General features: G+C 38.8%; 1 protein-coding gene across 2 annotated transcripts in view; it reads left to right on the top strand.

Annotated features, from left to right (window-relative positions):
- STRBP (spermatid perinuclear RNA binding protein) overlaps positions 1-24,581 on the top strand; it is a 147,254-nt gene that overhangs the window by 1,088 nt on the left and 121,585 nt on the right. The gene's annotated exons all lie outside the window — the stretch shown is intronic.

Genomic DNA, 24,581 nt, shown 5'->3' with positions numbered 1-24,581 from the left:
AGGTGTGTAGGGAAGACAAGAAGGAAGCAGGAATAGTGTTGAGACTGGATAGGTGGGACGCGCAAAGGGCGGACATGTGGGGCGGGGGAGAAGACAGGTGTCTCACTGGCGAGTGGTGCTCAGGGGCGAACTGTATTGGGGGGGAGGGGAGGAGGAAGGTGATTGGAGCAGGGCCAGAGTTGGAGAAAAGTGAGGACAGTGGAGTAGGGTGATGGGGATGGACAGGAGGTGTGCAGTGTATTTAGCGGATCCAGACGTGAGTGAAATGTGGGAACTTTGGGGTTGGGGAGACATTGCAGGGGACAGGTGGAGTGGAGTACGTGTGAGGTAGAGGGCCCGAGGTGTAAGGGGTGAGGAAAATATTCTTGGAGTGGCAGCTGAGGTATGAAAACAGATGGAAGGAAATGTTTTGGGGGCAGGAAGTGTGGAGGGGAGTTAGGGAGAAGAAGTGGGGGTGGTACACGTGTGAAGGGAAATCAGTAGAGGGAGGTAGTAGGGTGGTTTGGAAGGAGAGGGATGCAGGTCAGGTCTGGGGTACCTACAGTATGTAGAGGGATGGAAACATAGCTTGGGGTGCTAGATTTTGTCTGGTGGGGGATAGGCAAGGAAGAGAGGGAAGAATGGGGGAAGACAGGATATTTTTGGGTAGCGGACATAGAATAATGCATAGTACATAACGGGGTAAGAGAAGGGCAAGGTAGGGAGGTGCGTGAATGTGTCTGTGACTAGAAAGGGATAGGTTGTGTATTGGATTGGGGTGATGGTGGAAGGAGCAGGTTGTCCAGGTTTAGCGGCAGGAGATGACTATTCAGGCTGGAGGGAGTTAGGAAAACAGGTTGCTTAAAAGAGAATGGAAGGAGCAGGCTGCTGAAGACTGGGGTGAGATTGGAAAACTTTGAGTCCTGAGAGATTAAGGGGTTCAAAAGTTTTAGGTCACTGGAAATAAAAGGCAGAGTGCAGAAGTTGAAAAAACAAAAGCCAAAACCAAACTGAAGAGGGGATTATATTCTGGATGTAGAAGAACTGAAGAGTGTGTGTGGTGTGTGTATGTGGATCCTGGAATGATACTAATGAAAAATGGAGGACCTTAAACCCTGTATATAGTTGAAAGTTCATGCCGCTAGGATCAGAAAAATCAAGAAGCCAGATTTTAGTTCCAGAACCCTGTGAATGGGGAAGGGATAGGGTAGAGCTGAGTAGCACACACTCCCAAGTTGGAGGAGGTATGTGGTAGAATATTGTCCTAGTGCATTGCGCTGACGAGTGTGCAGATAGAAGAGCCATAGAGGGTTGTGTGGAGTGCACCACAAGTGAATAGAAATAGGATTGCAGCAGGTGCAGGGTAGATGCCTTTTTGAAGATGCTGCAAGAGAGCCGGGCCCAGTGTCCGTGCCATTCGAGGGCTGTGTATCAGAGAGGAAGGAATACCTTGGTGCAGTGTCTCAGCTACCCTGGTGCTTTCTGGGTAATGGGGCAGTTTTCAGGCTTTGAGTGATGTAATATCTGAGTCCCATGCTAGAGGCAGACAGAGGTAATGTACATCCAGCTCCTAAAAGTGGCAGGAATGGAGATCTGCGATTCTTTAACTCTCTTTCAGGGTGCAAGTAACTGATCCTGGGTTGTTGGCTTTTTCTCCCAAATAGTTCAAGTAATAATTTGGTTGGAGGCTTTTGGATTTTCTGGTATTTTGATTTGAGTTAGGGAGTGTAGCGTTAACTTTATTGAGGAAGACTTTTGGGGTTGTGAGGACATACGGCCAATCAGCTTGCCAGACACATAGAAAATAACCTTCAGCGGTTTGAGCACATATATTTCAGTGCGGTTCTCATTCAGTGTTCTGTGGCTTGTGTTAGATTCTTCGGGATTTGGAAGGATTAAGGAAACTGCTTTGAGACTGCCGTAGTAAGCAGGGTTTTCTACAATCTTGGGAAATGATTTCCCTTTTGACAGTCGAAAATTCAGTCTTGTCAGATTTTGCAAAAAAATTATTTCATGTTGCAGAAATAACTTCAATTATCTCTTTGTGGGCTTCATGTAGTGTGTTATGTAGTACCTGTGTGGTTTCAAATAAAAGGTATGCTTTGATACCTTGGGAAGCTTTCTGGTTTGATTAGTTTTCTCCTTTTGTCAATTTAGGAAGTATCTTAATGTGGCTATTGTAGGTTCAAATAATAAGTTTGAGTGGAAGTGAGAATCTTGCCTAAACATAATGAAGGCTGAGCAGAACAACACATTTTAAATAATCTGTATCTGTAAATATAAATATTTAAAAAGTAAACTGGAAGCTAATTTTTAAAATCAAATTTAAAGTGCATCATGAAGGCAACAAAATAATGTTCTGAAGGCATTGCTATAAGATTTTATTTTTGGAGGGAAAGGTTTTTAAAGCATAATATGCCTTTCATTGGAATTCTTTGCAGTATTTTGAGATTTGATATATGTGTAGGATATGATTATAAGGGCATGTTTGGCCCTTTTGGCTCCCTGGCAGAGAATCTGAGCAGTAGGGAATAAAATGAATAGAGTAACCTTTGAAAATTCTCTCCAATATGGCTATTGTTTCCTCTTTGAATTTTTTAAGTCCATTGTGTTAGTTCATTTTATTGATTTGGGGCAAGCAGTATTTTCTTGCTCAGAAAACTCAATTCTGGGAGTGTTCTGGTTATATGTGTTGTTCTGTGAAATTCTATGGTTTGGGATAGTTGGTAGGCACTTGAAAATATTGTCCTAGGTTTATGAACCAAGGAAAGCAGGTTATTTAGACTTTGTAGACTAAATAATTGGGTCTGGTTTTATTTTCACTGGTGACTTGCTGGACAAGATACTCAACCCCTTTGTGCTTGTTTCTCCTCCAGAAACCTGACTCTGTCTACTTCCCATGAGAGTTGAGATGGTTTAAATAAAAGAAGTATAAGTCTTTCAGGAAGATTAGAACTATGTAAATATGGAGATAGCTCCTTTTTTCTCTGTGTCTTGGTCAAATAATAATTGGTGCTTCGGAATTTGGCATTAGGTGAGTTAATTTATAGTGGGAAACTTGGGTAGAGATGAAACTTCTCTGAATGTCAGAGGTGTCTGCAAATTGAAGTTTCTTCATTCTTTGCTCTACTGTCTGCTTATCTTTTCTGGCTCATTTCTGTAGTTGAGTGTTGGTGCTGATCTGAATTCTTGAGTATGAGCAGAAGATTGTGAGAAACATTCTGCATTGTGGCTGTAGCCTGAGATTACTTCTAACATGAATATCCAGAGATGAGCACTTCTCTCACTCAGTGAATTCACTTCCTAAATCAGGAATAATAAGTACAATACATTTTCCTGTGTATTTTTCAGAAAATCAACTAATTCTAAGTGACTTGAACAGAAGAACAGAGCTACCCTTCTTCTAGTGGCATTAAACCTCCTCCTTTAGATTATTGAATATTTTTCCTTTTTTAAAATTTTAGTTCTCAAATACCCATCCTTTTGACATTTCCAAGCCTGTCGACAGGTTATGCTCTGTTTGAGGAAGAATGATGTTGAAATGCTTTTAAAATGTTTATTAGTTGTAGAAAGCCTCTGTATGCTGGTTATGATATTGCAAAAATGTAAATAGTAAGTTGCTTTTTGGGCATTAATTTGCTTGAGCTTGGTAATACCCAGCCCTGATAGTAGTCTTTTGTGCTAGTTGATCTTTTTTTTTTTTAAGATTTTATTTTATTTTAAAGATTGATTTATCCATTTTGGCAGGGGAGAGAAAGCTAGCAAGTGGAGTGGTGAGGCAGAAAGAAAGGGAGAGAGAATGTCAAACAGAAGACTTCCCACCGAGCGGGAAACCCCACATGTTGATCTCAGGACCCTGAGATCATGACCTGAGCTGAAAGAGTTGGATGTCCAACTGACAGAGCCACTCAGGCGCCTCTTTAGAGATTTTTTTTTTTTTTAAGATTTTATTTATTTATTTGACAGAGAGAGATACCACAAGCAGAGAGGCAGGCAGAGAGAGGGGGGGAAGCAGGCTCCCCGCTGAGCAGAAATCCCCATGTGGGGCTCGATCCCAAGATCCTGAGATCATGAGCTGAGCCGAAGGCAGGGCCTAACCCACTGAGCCACCCAGGCACCCCTAAAGATTTGATTTTCAAGTAATCTCCATTTCTGAGCAGAAATCCCCAACATGGGGCTCGAACCCACAACCCTGAGATCAACAGCTACTTGCTCTACCAGCTGAGCCGGCCAGGTGCTCTGCTGATCTATTCTTAATAGTTTATATTCGCTTATATAACATGTTTGGACCTCCGTTACCCATCTTACTGCTCTTTTTGTTTTCATTTGTTTTATATAGATCTTATTGGAAAATTGGTTGTTTTAAAAAATTTGTTCAGCTGTAGGAAAACTGTTTCTGACAGGTAATTATGAGAGGCTTCATCCAGTCTAATTTTAGAAAACTTTATTGAGAAATGTAAGTTAAATTTATATGTCAGTTGAAACAGAAAAGAATAAAGTGATGAGGTCAGATTAGTGGTAATATAAGTATTTAAATGGTTTAAGCCTGAAAGATCTGCCAGTCTGTTAACTTTTAGGTCTTGCACTGAATAGTGAGGTAACCACATGACCTGATTTGTCACTTTCATGCCTAATTTAATGTATTTCTTGTTTTAAGGGTCCTTGAAGTACATCCTTTTTGAGAAGTATGGGTATCTGTCTCACAAAAGACATTCCATATATATGTGTTGCTGAGTGAATGAATGCCATCCTAAATTTCAGTTACTTGATAATAAAATTCTCTTAACTTCTGAGATAACTAACACTGTGTTGAACATCTGCTTTCTTGAGTTAACTTTAGCACAACTCGAAAGGGTATAGTTGATTATATCAATAAAATCACAGCCTTGCATTGTGTGACTTCATGGTTCATTTCCATTTGAAGAGTGAGTTCTGCAGCAGGTTGTGTAATAAATTCAGAGGCGTTTCTGGGTCATGGATAAGATGTAGTTTCTTACTGCACCTGCAGAATTTCCTGTTCTTTGCAGTTTTCCAGGTACCAGCACTTTTCACAATATCCTATTAGGCAGATCAGCAATTTGTTTATAAATTGAATTTAACCATGTTAATACCATAGACATAAATAAAGTATGAATTTAACCATATTCATACTATTGACATAAAGCAAATAGTAATTGTCCTTAAAGACACTGTTTAGATTTTTTTTTTTTTTAATTACACTTACCTATTCTCTAGTTTAATTCAGCAAACATGCATTGACTTAGGCTCAAAGGCACGTTTTGTGCTGGACCTAAGATTTCTTTTTCTTTTCTTTTCTTTTTTTTTTTTTTTAAAGATTTTATGTATTTATTTATTTGACAGATCACAAGTAGATAGGCAGGCAGAGAGAGAGGAAGGGAAGCAGGCCTCCGGGTGAGCAGAGAGCCCGATGCGGGGCTCCATCCTAGGATGCTGGGTTCATGACCTGAGCCCAAGGCAGAGGCCTTAACCCACTGAGCCACCCAGGCACCCTGAGACCTAAGATTTCTTAGTAGGGCTCTATAACACTGTTTTGAGTAAAGAATAGATCCTTCCCTAGATAGATTGGCCCTTAATGTGTAAATGGAGTCTATAATTTTGGTTACCTAGGTAGTGACTTGGTAAAGAGGTGGTTTGTTTCTAACGGTTAAGATAGAGGCAGTTTATTCTTTTTTTTTTTTTTTTAAGATTTTATTTATTTATTTCACACAGAGAGATCACAAATAGGCAGAGAGGCAGGCAGAGAGAGAGAGAGAGAGAGAGAGGAGGAAGCAGGTTCTCCGTTGAGCAGAGAGCCCGATGCGGGACTCGATCCCAGGACCCTGAGATCATGACCTGAGCCGAAGGCAGCGGCTTAACCCACTGAGCCACCCAGGCGCCCGAGGCAGTTTATTCTTATGGTAGTTATAATTCCAAGTAAATCTAAAACTCCTTAAACATTGCATCTAATCATAGGCTTTTGTACAACTTAGACAACCTACGTTTTTACCTAATGAAGTATAGGGTATTGGGTCGCTCTTATCTTAACTGGACAATTCAGTTTTAGTTAGCAAAGCTAGTGAACTAGAGGGGAAAGGTGTTGCAATTTTGATAATGTAGGTTAGCGGCTGGAGAAAATAAGGTTTGGAGCCCTTGGTATGCATACTTTCAGTTGTTTTTGAAGTAAGCTGTAAATAAGCTTTTTTTTTTTTTTTTTAAAGATTTTATTTATTTACTTAGAGCATGAGAGGGGAGAGGGTCAGAGGGAGAAGCAGACTCCCTGCTGAGGAGGGAGCCCAATGCACGACTCAATCCTGGGACTCCTGGATCATGACCTGAGCCAAAGGCAGTCGCTTAACCAACTGAACCACTGAGCGGCCCCTGTACATAAGCTTTTAATGTCAAGGTTAGTATGGAAGGACAGATATCAAACATATTAGTGATGAGGTTTTTAAAAAGATGGTATCTTAAAGATAAATATTAACTAATGCTCTTTGAAATGCCAGCTTTGTGGTAAATGTTGTGTAGTTATACAAAATTGGCTTTTGAGGGGCACCTGGCTGGCTTAGTGGATAGAGCAGGTGACTCCTGATATCAGGGTTGTTAAGTTCCAGCCCCATGTTGGGTGTAGAGATTACTTAAAAATAAAATCTTTGAAACTGGCTTTTCGTCAGTATTATTGTTTAGTAGTGTTCTTTATTTCTAGAGCTCAGGGTTTGCATACCTGGACTTTGATCCCTCTGGGAGTATAATGTAGGTGAACAGGAGACATTACATTTAGAGAAATGGAGGCACGGAGTTGACTCTAGAGCAGAGATAGGCAGACTTTCAGAACACCCTTTCAGAGGTTCCTTTTGGTTCCCAAATTTGGGCAGGAAGGTTGATGTCTGGGCAAATTTGAAATCTGCTTCTTTTAGTCAAGCCTTTGAGTGCAAGTCTTTTCAAAGACTGCCTGCAGTAATGCATGGCCTTCATAGGAAATTTGGGGCCAAGGATTATGCAGTAGTAATGAAGCTGAAGAAGAGGGCTGGCCCTTGGGTGTACTCTCCTTTTAGGTTATTCCCAGAGATGATCCTGTGTGCAACTTTGACTGCTGTACTGGGTAGTAGAATGTTTTTGACACCAGAAGACTTGGCTTTGAGGTCTGATCCTGTTATTTCCTAGTTGTAGATCTCTCTCCTCATGTATAAAGTTGGAATAAAGCCCCTAAATTACAGTTACGGTGAGGATAAAGAAGAAAAGAAAGCTGTTTGTAAGCTGTGAAACATGTAACATTTTTTTTGAAGGGAGGATTGAGGAGAAATTAAGGGCATACTTTGAAGTAATGAGAAAAATTTGACTCAGAAGGACCTGGATTTTAATTTTTTTTATCATGGCATGTTCAGATGTACATGAAAGAGAACAGTACAATGAACTTTCACCTACCCGTCAACTAGCTTCAGCAGTTACCAGCATTTTGCTGCTTTTGTTTCATCTACCCCTCACTCAGAATTACTTTCTGTTATTTTTGTTGAAATATTTACAGTAAATCTTAGACATCATATACTTTCATCCATAAATACTTCAGTATTTCTAACAGGCGGGAACCTAAAAAAAGATATAACCACAAAACTTTTAACTGTCTAAATTAACTATAATTCCTTATCTAATGCTTAGGAGGAGCTGGATTTGAAACATAGCTCTACCACTCACCAGCTTTGTGTGTTAATCAAATTACTTGCTCTCTCTGAGCTTCTGGTTCCTTATCTGTAGCATAAAGATAATACCTCATGAAGTTATTTTGAGCTTAAATGAAATAACATATAAAAGGCCTAACATGAATGTTCTCAGTAAATAGCCCAGCTTCTCTCCTGAGCTTCCTATGGCATGTGAATTAGGATTATGGGCTGCCCTCCTTCCTTCTTTAGTATCACAAAGAATAACAGTGCCCTGAAATGACTGTCCACTAAGCTAGTGAAATTTCTCTTCATTGGGCTGTTTGACTCTTTTAGTGAAATTCTGTCGCAGTTGAAATCATGTCTGTTCTCCCCCTCTCTTCTGTAAAATCATTGTTCTCCTGTCTGGTGGCTTATTCTAGTCAGCATACACATGCTGTTCTTTCATGTATTCTTTTTTTTAAACAATGCTTTCTTGACCATGCTGTTTCTTGTAGATGCAACCCAGTGTCTCAACTTCTTGGAAAAGTTGTTTCTACTCATCTTCAGTTCTCCTGTTCTCTCCTGAACCTACAATAAGAGACTTTCAACTTAATTACTGAAACTGCTCTTGTTGAAACCACCAATTTTAATTCTCACTTAACCTGTTAGCAGCATTTGGTGCAGTGGATGTCTCCTTCCTTGAAATACTTTATGTTCTGGTTTCTGGGATACCATATTCTGTTGGTTTTCCTCTTTTCTCCTTGGCTTCTCCTTTGTTGGTTCTTCTTCATAACTACTGTCTCTTAGTATTGGACCACTTGGGATCTCTGCTCTTCATTCTCATTCCCCCAGTGATCTCATCCAGTCTCCTAGCTTTATTACTGTGTATATGCTGATGATTCTCAAATTCTTATCTCTGAAACTCCAGACTTGTTTGTCCTACTGCCTATATTGATTGACATCTCCACTTACATATTTTATTGGCATCTCAAAGTAAACTTGCCCCAAACCAAACTCCTGATCGTTACCCTGCCCCCTCTTTCACCTACCGCTCTTGTGGTATTCCATGGGTTTTTTTGTTTTGTTTTGTTTTTATCTTTTTTTAAAAGATTTTATTTATTTATTTGACAGATCACAAGTGGGCAGAGAGGCAGGCTGAGAGGGAGGGGGGAGCAGGCTCCCTGCTCAGCCGAGAGCCTGATATGGGGCTCGATCCCAGGACCCTGAGATCATGACCTGAGCTGAAGGCAGAGGCTTAACCCACTGAGCCTCCCAGGTGCCCCTCCATGTTTTAGTTAATAGCAACTTCCTCCATCTTTTTAGTTGCTCAGGCCAAAAGAGTTTTTGACTCTCTCTCATACACTACATCTGACCCATCAGGAAATCTTGCCAGTTCTACCTTCAAAATACATCCAGACTCTGGCCATTTTTCATCATCTCTACTGATTTAAGTTTATATCAGTTCTTTTGAATTATTGCAGTAGCCTTTTTTTGCTCTTTGCCATATTCTGTTCTCAATCCCATAGCAAGAATGATCCTTTTAAAAAGGTAAGTCAGATTTTGTCTCTTTCTGGTTAGAATACTGTCTTGCTCAGAATAAAAAGCTACGTCCTGTCAAGGTCTTTTGTGATCAGATACCCTTTTTTTTCTTTGATTTAATCTCCTCCTACTTTTTGGACACAAAAAAGTGTTCTTCTTGCTGTTTCTTTAATGTGACAGGCATGTATTTCTGTCTCAGGTCCTTTGCACTTGCTGTTTGCCCTGCCTAGAATGCTGTTACTCAGATATATGATTGCTCCAACTTTTTTAGGTCTTTTCTGGTGAGGCCTTCCCTTTCTACCCTGTTAAAATGGCAGCTCCTCCATTTCTGGCCCTTCCCAGCCTTTTCCACCTTCTTTTTCTCATTACCATTTAAACCATTTAACTTATATTTTGCTTATTTCGTGTATTGCCCTTTTACCTTTACTAAAGTATAAGCTCCATAAAGGTAAGGATTAATAGTGGTTTTGTATTGTGCAGATTCTAAGCACCTAGAACAGTACCTGGGACTAAGGTTGTTGACTATTTGTTGAATGAATTTTTCTTTATTATAGTCTGTTTCTTGGTAAAGATGCTATAGTTGGAATTCCAGTTTTTTCTATGGAATACTCTGTACCTTGAGATCTTTATGATGTGTTTTATCTTCTTAATGAGTATCCTTTCAAAGACTGCTGTTGGTTTTATTAATTCATCATAATTTTGAATATTATGCACTGTGCTAGTTGGATATGGGGAGATACAAGAATAAAGTATACATAGACCCTGACCTTCAATAGCTTACATTCTATTGAGATAGATGATGTGTGTGTGTGTGTGTGTACATGTATATATGTGTGTATATGTACGTATGTGTGTGTCTGTGTGTTTTTTTTTTTTTTAAGGTAAGACCTTAGATAAAATGGTCCAAGAGTTCAGAAGAGCAAGATATTATTTCTAGCTAAGAGGGATAAGGGAGAGACTTCAGAGAGAATGTGATACGTACATCTGTACTGAGCCATGGAAAATGAGTAGGATTAGGTAATGAGAAAATAGGGAAGAGAATTGCATATGGAGGAAATTGCATTAGCAAAATAAGAATGCTCAAGATTTCTTTGAGAAAGAATAAGTGGTTCAGTAGTTAAAGGTGAGAGAATATCAAAGGAAATGGTAAGAATGTTGGAGCCACTGATGATGGAAGGCCTGGAATGCAAAGGTGAGGAACTCAGTTTTTACTCTGTTGACAGTGAGGCTTCAGTGAAAGGTTTTTAAGCAACAATGGAGGGATGGTATTATTAGGGCTATATTTATGAATTTGGTAACTTTATGTGAAAAGAGAGGCTGACATGCATACACTGATTAAGATGCTATTGTACCTGTTTGAAGAAAAAAAGCGATAAAAGTAGTGGAAACTGGAGTGGAAGGGATGCCTTGAAACTGAATGTGAGGGCTGAATGACATGTTTGCAGATGTCAAGCCAGCTTGATTGGGCAGGCTAGGTGCCTCGAAGAGAAGTAGGGAATCCGACAGTGGCATCAGGAGGCAAGTTTAGTTTAGTTTTGGTACTGAAGTTGCAAGTGTGGTGGTGACATTCAGGTGATGATTGTTTTGATAAAAAGAAAATTAGGGGGCTCCTGGGTGGCTCAGTGGGTTAAGCAGGTCCTGATTCCAGGGTCCTGGGATCAAGCCCCATATGGGGCTCTCTGCTCAGTAGGGAGCCTGCTTCTCCCCCCCCCCCCCCCCCCCCCCCCGTCTCTCTGCCTGCCTCTCTGCCTACTTGTGACCTCTGTCTGTCAATTAAATAAATAAAATCTTAAAAAAAAAAAAGAAAATTAGGTATGTTTAGAAAGGATGTGCATCTGTGGCTTTATGCTTTCATTTTGATACTAACTGCCAGAAAGAGACGTGATTGCTGAATCGGTTACTGAGGTCTGAATCTAGATAATTGATTTGGAAACCTTCTGATAAGGCCTCCAGACTTTTCTTTCGATTTGTAAGTGTCTCCACTTGTTTCACTAAAGTTTGTTAGATAAGTTGCCCTAGATTGTAAAACATTTTATGTGTTCTCAGCAGTTTGTTACAACTTAGATGTCATCCTTTGAGCTTTCCTTTACTGCTTCATGGGCTATGGATATCTAACTCTGTTCCACCCTTTTGGAAACAACAGATGAGGGGCACCTGGGTGGCTCAGTTGGTAAGTGTCTGCTTTTGGCTCAGATCATGATCCCAGCGTCCTGGGATCCAGCCCCACATCTGGCTCCCTGCTCACAGGGGAGCCTGCTTCTCCCTCTCCTGCTTCCCCCACCCATGTGCTCTCTCTCCCTCTGCTCTCTCAAATAAACAAAATATTAAAATACAAAACAACAGATCAGAGTTCCCAACTAGTCACTTCCGTCACTATGTTGAGATCCTGTTGAGTTAGCAGGTTTGAATGCTCATGCCGAACCCCCTCTCCTTCCCCTTAGGATTTAGAAGCACATTGGAGGAAGACAACCCTTCCACCCTAATTAATGGTAGTTAAGGTGTTAGTTGCCAAAACATGTCTTAAGCAACCTACACTTAACAAAATACCAGAAGATACCAGAGGATTTAGCTTCTCTTCCAGGCATATTCAAGAACAGAATACGATTCCTTTAGATTTATAAACTTTTCAGAGCTGTATAGCAGGAGGAGTTTTTAATCCGAAGGTCATTTATAGGAAAAAAGACATATATGCAAAATAATGTTGTATGTAATTATATTTATAGGCTATCTAATGATGCATTATACTTATATTTTTATACCTAATGCATTTTTAATAGTTGGATGGAAAGACATCCTTGAGTTTGTGTGTTAAAAACTTGTAGTTCACCAACTTGGCTTATAATGGTGACCTTGAGCTTACCACATTAGTGTCTGAATTAAGTCTTTTCCTTTGTCCTTAGATCATAATGTCAGTGAATATGATTTTGGCACTGTCATTATAGAATTGGTTTTTGTTTACTAGTAAATAGGAGTCAGTAGGACCCAGTCCCCTGAAATGAGAAGATTTTCTTATGTAGGATAACACATTTTAAGATCAGTGGACATGTGGTGGCTTTTAGTTGGTCAGACTTAGCATATACTGTAGTTAAACTTTTTTTAATCTGGATAATTTTATTTCACATAATTGGTTTGCCAAGAATATAAAGTATAGCATCTTTGAGAAACCTTTTACGTTCCTTTAGCCCCACTTTGTTCTTTGACAGATGAAGAATTCAGGATATATCCTGAGTGGTTAAGGGACTTGGCCAGAATCACACACATAGCTAGTGGCATAGTTGGGGTGTGAGGTGGATTTCTCGATCTCCAGGCTTGGCCTCCAGGCTCCTTTGGAAATGTGGACCAGAAAACCTCAAATAAACTCAGCTTAACTGGTCACATTGCTGGCATCTAATGATGTTCAGTAGGAACAATTATGCTACTTTTTTCCTCATTCCCTCTGAAAATTAATTTTTTAAAAAATTAACCTTTTTTTTTTTAAAGATTTTATTTATTTAGTTGAGAGAGAGACAGTGAGAGAGAGCATGAGTGAGGAGAAGGTCAGAGGGAGAAGCAGACTCCCCATGGAGCTGGGAGCCCGATGTGGGACTCGATCCTGGGACTCCGGGATCATGACCCGAGCTGAAGGCAGTCGTCCAACCAACTGAGCCACCCAGGCGTCCCCAAAATTAACCATTTTAAACTGAACAGTTCTGTGGCATTTAGTACATTCACATTGTCTGGCAACCACGACCCTCTCTAGTTCCAAAACATTTCCATCACTCCAAAGTGAAACCCCTTGACCCATTAAGCAGTTTGAAGATTTTTTAAGCAATTAAAAATCTTTAAAAAATTAAAATAAAAATCTTTACTCTGACAAGGTTGACAGTAGCAGGTTTGGTACTAGTGGTCACTCTTAGCGCTTTGCTACCTGTCTCTGGTTTGCCAGGGAGAATTAAAGTGAATCCTCTTATGTTAATTAGTAGTGGATGCATTACACTTATAATGACAACATAAAAAACAAAGTGTCAGACACGTAATGATTAACAATACTAATAGTAGGTATACATTATGCATGTTATCGCTAATCTTCACACTAGCTTTTTAAAGTGGTTGCTCTAGTTCAGATAAGAAGATTGGGGCTTGGGGCACCTGGGTGGCTCCATCGGCTGAATGTCTGCCTTCAGCTCTGGTCATGATCCCAGGGTTCTGGGATCGAGCCTCACGTTGGGCTCCCAGCTGAGTGGAGATCTTGCTTCTCCTTCTACCCCTCTGCCTGCTTGTGTGCGCATGCTTTCTCTCTTTTTCTCTCTCTCAAATAAAATCTTAAAAAAAAAAAAAGGAAGAAAATGGAGCCTTGTTGAGTAAGTTCAGAATCACTTAATTGGTAAGATGTGAACCTGATATTCAAATCCATGTCTATTTGGTTCCAAGAGTTGGGTGTTCTCTTTACTAAATTTGGGAGTAGATAGGCAAAAGCGGGAAATGGAAGGGATCATCTTGTATGGGGTACCTGGTACTATTTTAGCAGGATAGTGTATAAGGGAAGGAGGTTGAGTTTGCTGGTTGCAAGTATCGCCACTTCTCCTGACCCCTTGTGATCTGTATTCCATATGAGAGAAGCAAAATATGAAATAACCTTTGGAACTCTTTAATGGACATTATAAGCAATTAGAAGAAAGTGTAGCTTCTGAGATTTTGTTTTTAGAAATTCTTTCTTTCCCTGCTCATTATTTTAAAATCATAAGTTGATTTGCTGAGTAGTTAACGATTAGTCTTCACAGTATTGGAACTCCAATGATTTCCCATTTTAAGATACTTTAAAAAAGTATCTTAGGGGGCACCTGGGTGGCTCAGTGGGTTAAGCCTTTGCCTTTGGCTCAGGTCATGGTCTTGGGGTCCTGGGATCGAGCCCCACATTGGGCTGTCTGCTCAGCGGGGAGCCTGCTTCCCCCTCTCTCTCTGCCTGCCTCTCTGCATACTTGTGATCTCTGTCAAACAAATAAATAAAAGCTTTAAAAAAAAAAAGTATCTTAGATAAGATACTTTACTTTCAATGAGGAATAACTCAGATTGTGTGTGTTGAAGGATTTTGTAGTTATACTTTTGCCCCAATGCAGAAAACCCTTTTAGCTTTTTTAAAGTTTGAAAGGACTTTAATAGGCCAGTTTTCAGTCATTCTTCTAAAGTGGCTAGTAAGTCACCTGGTAAACCTTGTCATTTTCCTTTTTTTCTCCTTTTTAAAGATTTTAATTTTTAAGTAATCTCTACACCCAGTCTGGGGCTCGAACCCACAACCCCAAGATTAAGACTCACATGGTCCACCGACTGAGCCAGTCAAGCCCCTGCCCCCCTTGCCATTTTCTACTGTGTTTTGAATGACATGACTTCTCTTTTGGAGTAATTTGGTTCACTATGTTAGGTTTAGGCTAAAAGAAATGTAAGTAAAAGTATAGCTTCCTGGCTACTTAGACAAAGAGATTTTTTTAGGTAATGTGAGCATAGCAGGAATGTAAGCTATAGCAACAGCAGCCACCTGAGATGTCCTGATTTTAAGTGTGTTGATAGTTATCCAAAGAAGTATATAGATTTTTGGCAGTGACCTTGTGACTTTTGCTAATATCTAAATAGTAGGTGCTTCCATAAATGGATTTTAAGCTTTTAAAAACTTTATTTAAAATTTTTAAAATGCCCTTGTATCTTGGCTCAAACATTACACATTATTTTTCTGTTTTGACCTAGAGATGAGGTTTGATTCACTCTGGAACCAGCCAAACTGTGTTGTAGAGAACACAGGCCTTGGAGTTGGTCAGGTTTATTTTCAAATCCTTTCTCTGCCACTTACTATCTGTAAGACCTTTCACCTTTTAAAATGAATATAATATCTCACAATCGTGTAGAATAGGATTAGAGGGCGATATCTCACAGGGGCTCAGCACAGTGTCTGGCACATACTAAATTGTGTTCAGTTTGTAACTTGCAGGAAGAAGTCTTAATTTTGGTAGCCTAGACAAATATTAATGTATGCAAGTAGGGTAAAACCTCATCTCCTAATGTACACTATCCTGCAATCAATACATTTCTTCTTGGATTTTTTGTTTCTTTGTGTGTGTGTTGAAGTGCTGTGTGTCAGTTTTCACTAGTTCCTGTAGCTTGCCCTTTTCTCAGAAATGCTTGGCAAATATCTCCATTGATTATTGTATAATTTGCCTCAAAGAATAGTTGGTGCTTCCTATAGAGGTTAATGATGAGGCATTTGCTTCCCATAGCAATCCTTCAGTTAGGTGTTCCTGTGTTGCATGCTAACAGGTTCTTACCACCTTCAGAGATGTCTGCTGGCAGAATGCCCAAACTTTTGTCAAAGAAGGAAGCTCTGGTTGCCTGGAATGAAAGGAGTACAGAGTGCCCACTTAGTGTTTATAGTATATTTTATGATAATTATTAATATTAAAGCATGAAGAGCTATATCCTGGTCTATAATTTTGCTCATTATTTCCCCATTATTTGTATCACTTCCCTTAATCTGTTCAGAGAACGATACAGAGGACCTTTTGCTCTAAAACTTTAGGGTTGAAGTTGTGATGAATCATAATCCAAGAATATTAGCTGTGGAGGGGACTTTGGAGATCAGCTAGACTAACCCACTTATCTTGTAGATGAGAAAACTGGCTGAGAGAAAGTTGTGACTTGCTCAAGGACACAGAATAAGCGACAGGACAAATTTCCAGTCTGAGGTTATGAAGCTAACCTGGTAGAGTGGGGAGAACACTGGACTTTGGAGTTGCACAGTCCTGGTTCTGAGTCCCTATTCCACCATTTATTAACTGTGTGACCTTTGACAAGTACATCTGAGTCTGTTTGCTGCTCTGTTATATGTCGTTTGCAGGATTGTGAGGATTTGAGATAATAGAAGTAAAGAATAGTGCCTGGCATATGTTATGGCCTCAATAAATGCTGTCTGTTATGTTGTACTGTTTTTCTTGATTACTTAAAACAGGTCATATGGCTTAAGTGATTTTTCTTTATGAAATGGGAATCAGTGAGAACGGTTGATGTTTTTGCCAAATCCTTTCACTGAAAATCTAAGTAGTTGCTCATTGTACGAGGACTGCTTAGTGCAAAACAAGTGCAAAACATGCATCAAGAGCTTAGAGAATATTGCTCCAAGTTGTACAGTTGTTGACATAGTTCTTTTCTGGGAAATCTTTGCATTTCTCAAATGAAATGGAGCTAGTGTGAGGAACACCCAAATCAGTGTACATTTAGTTAGGCCAGCCTAACTCTAGTTTTAAACTCAGTAGTACTCTACATTCTTCAGAAATTATTGAGGACTCCAAAGATCCCTTGTTTATGTGTTATAGCTGTTGATATTTGGGTTATTAGAAATTATATCAGATAATATTTACATATGTATTCATTTAAAATAGTAACCGTTGGGGGTGCCTGGGTGGCTCAGTGGGTTAAGCCGCTGCCTTCGGCTCGGGTCATGATCTCGGAGTCTTGGGATCGAGCCCCGCATCGGGCTCTCTGCTCTCTCGGGGAGCCTGCTTCCTCCTCTCTCTCTGCCTGCCTCTCTGCCTGCTTGTGATCTCTCTGTCAAATTTAAAAAAAAAAAAAAAAAAGTTATAAAATAGTAACCATTGTATGTTAATACAAATTATGTACAAATATGTGTATAAATATATATTTTAAGATCTTAGTTTTCTAATTTTTTGTTTCAAGTTGCAAAAGTAGTACATGTACAGTTAAATAATACAGAATCAAAAAATGAAATTATTTCATTCCTGTCATATACTCATTCCACCCCTTCAGTCAAGAGTTTAGCATGTATTCTTCCATAACTATTTTTATATGATTATAAATTCTCTCTCTCTTTCATACAGTAGATGTTGTTTGGTGACCTACTTTTTAAAAAGAATTGTATATATTTTGGAGGTACAACATAATGTTTTGATAAACACACCTAGAGAATGGTTACAACAGTCAGCCTAATTAACATCTCTCTCTCATAGTTATGTGTGTGGGGGGTGGGGGACGGTGAGAGCACCTAAAATCTACTCTGATCAAATTTCCATATCCAAAACAGTATTATTAACTGTAGCTATCATGCTTTACATTAGATATCTAGACTTATTCATCCTACATAAGTACAACTTTGTATCCATTGATCAGTATCTACCCATTTCACTCACTTTCTACAAATGATGGTTTTTAATGTAAAAGAACTTTTCGACCACAAAAAAATTTAGTGAGATGAGTGGCATTGCTTTACATTTTTGCAAATCTCATTAATGTGTAGCTTAATAGAAGACACCTGGGTTCTGATAGCTGTTGCTGCATTTAGCCTGTTGTGTTATGTTGTTCTGGTTGAAGTATATAAAGAAGAAAATTAGGCTTCACAAGATTTGAAATTGGAAAAGGGGAGGAGTATTTTAATAGCCTTTTCAGATAATTGTGGATATTCTTTGATACTATACCAGAACTTGACAAATGATAGTTTCTTGAAGGAATCTGAAGCCAGATCAGTGCACTTTCATATTCTGTTAAATTAAAATCCAGTAGTTTGTTGCATTTTGAAAGTGAAACTTTTATCCCTGCATGATTTCATAATATCATGTGTTGGTCATTTGAAAGGTGTTGGTTCACTGAATTATGTTGAGCTTCCAAATGTGACACATTTCATTATATATCTTCACACATTATGTAGTCTCCAGAAAGCTGCATTCATGAGAGGGACTTCAAAAGGCATATAATGCCTTGCTACTACTTTGAAAATACTTCTGGCTTTGTATGCCCCTGAAGGGATCCTGAATACCCCTAGAGGCCCTGGATCACAATTAGAGAACCAGGGAGTTAGATTAACTAAAGGTTAACTAACTAAAGGTAGTGACCAGGCTTGCAGACTGTATGTAGCTTTAATAACGGATTATCTGGTAATTATAATGGAATGGATTGTTGTACAAGCCCTAGGCTTAGAAACCATCTTACTCTTTGAAATAAAACATAGCCTAATTTTGAAGTGCAGTGAGTTGGTCATTGAACATTTGAGTGCTTTTTATAGACAAGATACTATGTTGAGGTGCTACCAAAGGTATGCATTATGAAAAAGGATTCCTTTACAGTAGTTTACAGTCCAGCCGGAGAGGTAAGACATAATTTTATGAAAAGATAACTAATACGGTGTTCTCTGGTAACAAGTGTGACATACAGTGCTGGGTAAAGTGTGTTTTAAATAGGTGGAGAGAGGAGGCCATTGTCTTTATGGAAGAAAACTGCAGTGCTTGTTCAGATAGTCTTTACGTCAGTTAGGCTAGACTGGAAAATTCATATAGAATAATTAATCTAGGCTTGCAAAATTAAGTTGCAGTTTATATTTTTATTTTTACATTGTTCTGTTTTTGTAGGATTGTATGGTTTCTAGTATTTTTTATAGATTCTTATTTGCTTTCTTTTTTAGACTAATTCACTGTGTGGTGTGTAGGATAGATCTGTCAAACATCTTACCAAAACACTGTCACTATTTGGTAGATAAGAAAACAAGATTAAGTAAAATCTGCCCAGAACACATACATATGAGTAATATGTTATTTGCACATATTAGAAAATATGTATACATGCTCAAAATAGAAAAAAATACTCAGATCCTTTTTCTTTAGGGAAAAATATATACGAATATATTTATATACAGAGTGTAAATATCTCCACTCAAGACTTTGTAGAAATATGTTAATGCTTCCTAAAGTACCTGTGTATACCTTGTGCTTGGTTATTTCCTTATTGGATTGTTACAAAGATTTTTTTCTAAAGATCTTACTTATTTGAGAGAGAGCACAAGCAGAGGGATTGGCAGAGGGAGAGGGAGAAGCAGGCTCCCTGGCCCGATGTGGGACTCAATTCCAGGACCCTGGAATCATGACCTGAGCCACAGGCAGATGCCCAACCAACTGTGCAACCCAGGTACCCTTGTTATAAAGATTTTTTTTTTTTTAAATTTATAAAGTGCCTTGTGCTAGAAGACACTCGTTATAGCTATTATTGTTGTTGTTGCTGTTGTTACAGACTATTCAACTCGGAGTTATCTCTCATGTACAAGTTTGATAAGACATTTAACTTCTTTTTTTTTTTTTAAAGATTTTATTTATTTATTTGACAGAGAGAGAGATCACAAGTAGACAGAGAAGCAGGCAGAGAGAGAGAGGGAAGCAGGCTCCCTGCTGAGCAGAGAACCTGATGCGGGACTCGATCCCAGGACCCTGAGATCATGACCTGAGCCGAAGGCAGCGGCTTAACCCACTGAGCCACCCAGGCGGCCCAAGACATTTAACTTCTTAGTCCATTTCTGACGTTCATTTGTTGAGTGGTAGTTGTTCAGCTGTTCTGGTCTCTGTGCATGGAATGCTTTTTATTGTGTTTCAGGCATTGTGCTAAGTGCTTTACATGCATTGCCTCTTTAGATCTTTGTAAGTCTCACTATGAGTTGAGTAATGGTGTTTCCATTTTATAATGGGAAAAGTGAGGCTGGCAATGGTTAGCTGCTCAAGGTTCTTACTAGTTAAGTTGTATAGCTGGGATTTGAATCCTTGTATGTCTCCAAGGTATTATCTTCTACTTTTCCATTTGGGCAGTAAGTTGAAGAAAATATTTTTGGGATATAGTGGGGATTTAGCTACTTTTCAAAGAACAGGTTTGTGTGTATTTATGTGTATGTGTATGTGTGTGTGTGTGTGTGTGTGTGTCTGTGTGTGTGCATGTGTGGCTGAGGGGAGTTGGATGGTGGTTATTCTCCCTTTTTACATGTATTTGGTTTGTCTTTGGATTCCAGAGGGTTTTTTTTTTTTAATGAGTTAGTCATTTGATTACTTAATTGCTTGATGAAATCATGGTAAAATAGAAATAAATTAAAATTTTCAAGATCTCTTTTTTTCCAAGGTGACATTGTATTGTATTGGTGAAGAACAGTTTGTGGGCTTTTACAGCTTGTTTTAGGCCAAGAATTGACCTACCTTTACTGTCTCATATATTACTCTCTGATTGAATAATATGGTTATAGTCACTCAAATTTTGAAAGAGTATTGTGGCTTACAAAGCTTGTGTGAGAAAAAAAATTCATTTGTACTGGCAGTTAGCCAGTATTTTATAAGCTACAATTTTCTTTTGAATAGCTGGTGGTTTGTAGCACCATAATTTGTGGTTCTTCTGAACTTGTAAAAAGATTACACATATTTAAAAATGACCTTATCACTTTAATGTTTTAAGCAACTAACAACTGTCGAATTCTCTTATGTTATAGTGTCCATGTTTTCTTAATTTTTCTGGGCTGAGAATATTGTGAATTAATAATTTATATGGTATAATTACCTTCCCCCCTCTAAATAAACCTCCAAACAAACCTAAAACCAAAAACTACTTTGGTAATGTTAACTGGCATGGTTAAAGGCAAAGAAAATATGAATCTTTTCACATTGGTCTGCCAAATCTTTGCAGTATCCTGCTATTCTATTTCTTAGCCATAGCTGTCCAGATACGTTGAATTATGTGGTATGTGGGTTTGTTTGGGTGTGTTTAGTGTTCCTGCATGACATTTAGTTTTAAAACCAGTTTTTATGATGTTGCCACTGCTGTAGCTTCACATCCAGGTAGGAAAGCACTTCATGTGAAATGCTTAATGTTCTCTACCTTGTTCTCATGGTTTACATGGAGGTAATTAAATTCGTGAAAGTCGTGAGATTATTTTTATATCCTTCCTTTTGATTTTAGGTTAAATCCTAAGGAGTATGGTAAACTTCTGGTTTGAAAGATTTTAGAAAGCCAGATTAATTAGTTCCATTTTTATAGTTAGAGAAATTTCACAGATAAAAACAAAGCTAGTATTCAACTTCTGACTTAAACTCCATTGTCAAGTAGAAACATTATTTAAAAATAAACTGTTGTGGGGTGCCTGGGTGGCTCAGTGGGTTAAGCCGCTGCCTTCGGCTCGGGTCATGATCTCAGGGTCCTGGGATCGAGCCCCGCATTGGGCTCTCTGCTCGGCAGGGAGCCTGCTTCCTCCTCTCTCTACCTGCCTCTCTGCCTGCTTGTGATCTCTCTCTGTCAAATAAATAAATGAAATCTTTAAAAAAAAAATAAACTGTTGTGAACTGTTGTCTTTCTTGAGGTGATTTTTTGACGCTTATTTCTGGAAGGTGGGTGAGATTTGAGTTAAAGTTTCCATTTATCAGAGAAATGATTTTCGTAGCTAATATTTTAGCAAATGGTTAATGGCCAAATCGTTAACGCTTTTAATAATCTTGGCATGCTCATCAACAGGTTGCCTTTAAAAAGACTCTTGCGGGGCGCCTGGGTGGCTTAGTCAGTTAAGCGGCTGCCTTTGGCTCAGGTCATGATCCCAAGCTCCTGGGATCGAGCCCCGCATCCAGCTCCCTGCTCAGTGGAGAGCCTGCTTCTCTCTGTTCTTCTCCCTGCCGCTCTGCCTACTCATGCTCTCTAATCTGTCAAATAAATAAACAAAATCTTTAAAAAATAAAAAGAATCTTGATCTGCAGGATACGGATTCTCAGTCTTGATTGTACATTGTAACTATCTGAGAGCCTAAAAAATACAGATGCCTGGGTTTCACCTGGAGGGTCTCTAGTTCAGTTGGCTGAGGGTGCTTCCTAAACATGAGGGTTTTTAGAGATGATTCTTAGTGCGTATGTGAAGCTGAGACCCTACTGCTTTGCAAGATTTGTCTGCCCACCCAAGGGGAAATATTTGACTTTGAAGGGTAATTATGTCTTTATCTTTGGAGCTTAAAAAACTTATTTTGAAATAATTGTAGGATCACTTGCTATTGTAAGAAATATCCAATAATAATTTCTCTATAATTTTGTCATTTCAAGAATGTCATAAATGGAATCATATAATATGTAAACTTTTAAGATTGGCTTTTTCCATTTAGCATAATTCCATTGAGATATCCAAGTTGTTGCATGTATCAATAGGTTTCTTCCTTTTTATAGCCAAATAGTATTTCATGGTAGGTAGGTGTGTCACAGTTTGTTTAATCTGTTGAAGGATATTTGGATTGTTTTCAGTTTTTGGCTGTTACCAATAGAGCTGATGTGAACAGTAGCATACAGGCTTTTGTGTGGTCATAAATTTTCCTATTTCTGGGATTAATGCCCAGCAGTGCAATTGCTTGATTGGTAAATGCCATTTTAATTTTCTAAGTCACTGCTGTACTTTTTCAGAGAGGCTGCAGCATTTTACATCCCACACAGCGATATATGAGTGGTTCAGTTTCTCCATATCTTCACCATCATTTGATGTTATCACTGCCTTTTTTTTTTTTTTTTAAAGATTTTATTTATTTATTTGAGAGAGAGGCAGTGAGAGAGAGCATGAGCGAGGAGAAGGTCAGAGGGAGAAGCAGACTCCCCACGGAGCTGGGAGCCCGATGTGGGACTCGATCCCGGGACTCCGGGACCATGACCTGAGCCGAAGGCAGTCGTCCAACCAACTGAGCCACCCAGGCGTCCCTATGTTATCACTGCTTTTTAAGAAAAAATAATAAGCTTTATTATTTAGAGTAGTTTCAGATTTATAGGAAATTGAACAGATAATACAGAGCTCCCATAAAAACCTTCCTCCTTCACTTGTTTCCCCTTTTATTAACATCTTGTGTTAGTATGGTAAATTTGTTAAAATTGATGGATCAGTATTGGTACATTATTATTTGCTAAAGTCTATAGGTTTCACTCTGTGTTGTACATTCTGTGGGTTTTGACAAGTATGTATGTATGCACTACTGCATGATCATATAGAATAGTTTCACTGTCCTAAAACAATCTCCTGTACCCTACCTATTCATCGCACCCCAGCCTCTGGCAACCAGTGGTCTTTTTCTGAATGTCATATAATTGGAATTATATGCATGTAGCCTTTTCAGGTAGGCTTCCTTCACTTACCAATATGCATTTAAAGTTCCTCCATGTCTTTTGGTTGTTTGATGGCTCTTTTTTTTTTTTCTTTTGATGTCTCATTTTAAAAATTGCTGAATAATATTTCACTGTATGGATGGATATATTGTAGTTTATTCATTTAACAAAAGGCATCTTGGTTTCTTTCAGTTTTGGGAAATTAAGAATAAAACTGCAGTAAGCATTTGTGTGCAGGTATCGTGTAGGTATTTGTGTGGACATAAGTTTTCAACTCATTTGGGTAAATAACCTAGTATGGTAAGACTATGCTTAGCTTTGTGAGAAACTGCCAGATGGTTTTCTTAAGTACTATTTTTCATTCCCTTCAGCAATGAATTATTTTTTATTTTAGCCATTTAGATTAATATATAGTGATTTTTCTTTTTTTTAAATTTTTTTATTTTTTCAGCATAACAGTATTCATTATTTTTGCACCACACCCAGTGCTCCATGCAATCCGTGCCCTCTACAATACCCACCACCTGGTGCCCCCAACCTCCCACCCCCCCACCCCTTCAAAATTCTCAGATCGTTTTTCAGAGTCCATAGTCTCTCATGGTTCACCTCCCCTTCCAATTTCCCTCAACTCCCTTCTCCTCTCCATCTCCCCTTGTCCTCCATCCTATTTGTTATGCTCCACAAATAAGTGAAACCATATGATATATAGTGATTTTTCATTGTGGAATTTGTATTTCTCTGATGGCCAGTGATACTGAATATCTTTTTCATGTGCTTGTCTTCTATATGTTCTTTACAGTGAGGTGTTTGTTTGCATCTTTTGCCCACTTTCTAATTGGATCACTTATTATTTTACTGTTGATTTTTGAGAGTTCTTTATCCTAGATATAAGTCTTACTGGATATTTGACTTGCAAATATTTTCTCCCAGTCTTTAGCTTCTCCCCCCCCTTTTTTTTTTTCTTCTTCTTCTTTTTTAAAAGATTTATTTATTTCAGAAAGAGGGAGAGAGTGTGTGAGCGGGGAAAGTGGTAAGGGAGTGGGAGAGAGAGAGAATCTCCAGCAGACTCCCTGCTGAGCACAAAGCCCAACACAGGGCTTGATCTCACAACCCTGATGTATCAACTAAACTGAAATCAAGAGTCAGACCCTTAAGCGAATGAGCCACCCAGGACTCCTAGCTTGTCCTTTTATCTTCTTAATTGGGTGTTTCATAGATCTAAAGTTTTAATTTTGATGAGGTCTAGTTGATCAGGTTTTCCTTTTATGGATGTTGCTCTTCATGTCAACTCCAAGACGTTTGGACCCAGCTCTGTGTCCTGAAGATTTTCTCATAAAAGTTTTAATAGTTTTAAGTCCGTGATCCATTTTGACTCAGGTTTTTTTGTTTTGTTTTGTTTTGTTTTTTTTGTATAACATGTGAGGTTTAGATCACAGTTCTTTCTTTTCTTTTTTCTTTTTTTTTTCTTTTGGCCTTTGGATGTCCAATTCCTGCAGCGTCATTTGTTGTAAAGGCTATCCTTCCTCCTTTGAATTGC

Source organism: Lutra lutra, chromosome 13 (assembly GCF_902655055.1).
Source record: "Lutra lutra chromosome 13, mLutLut1.2, whole genome shotgun sequence".
In the NCBI taxonomy this organism is placed as follows: domain Eukaryota; kingdom Metazoa; phylum Chordata; class Mammalia; order Carnivora; family Mustelidae; genus Lutra; species Lutra lutra.
This window is presented reverse-complemented; position numbering and strand designations above follow the sequence as displayed.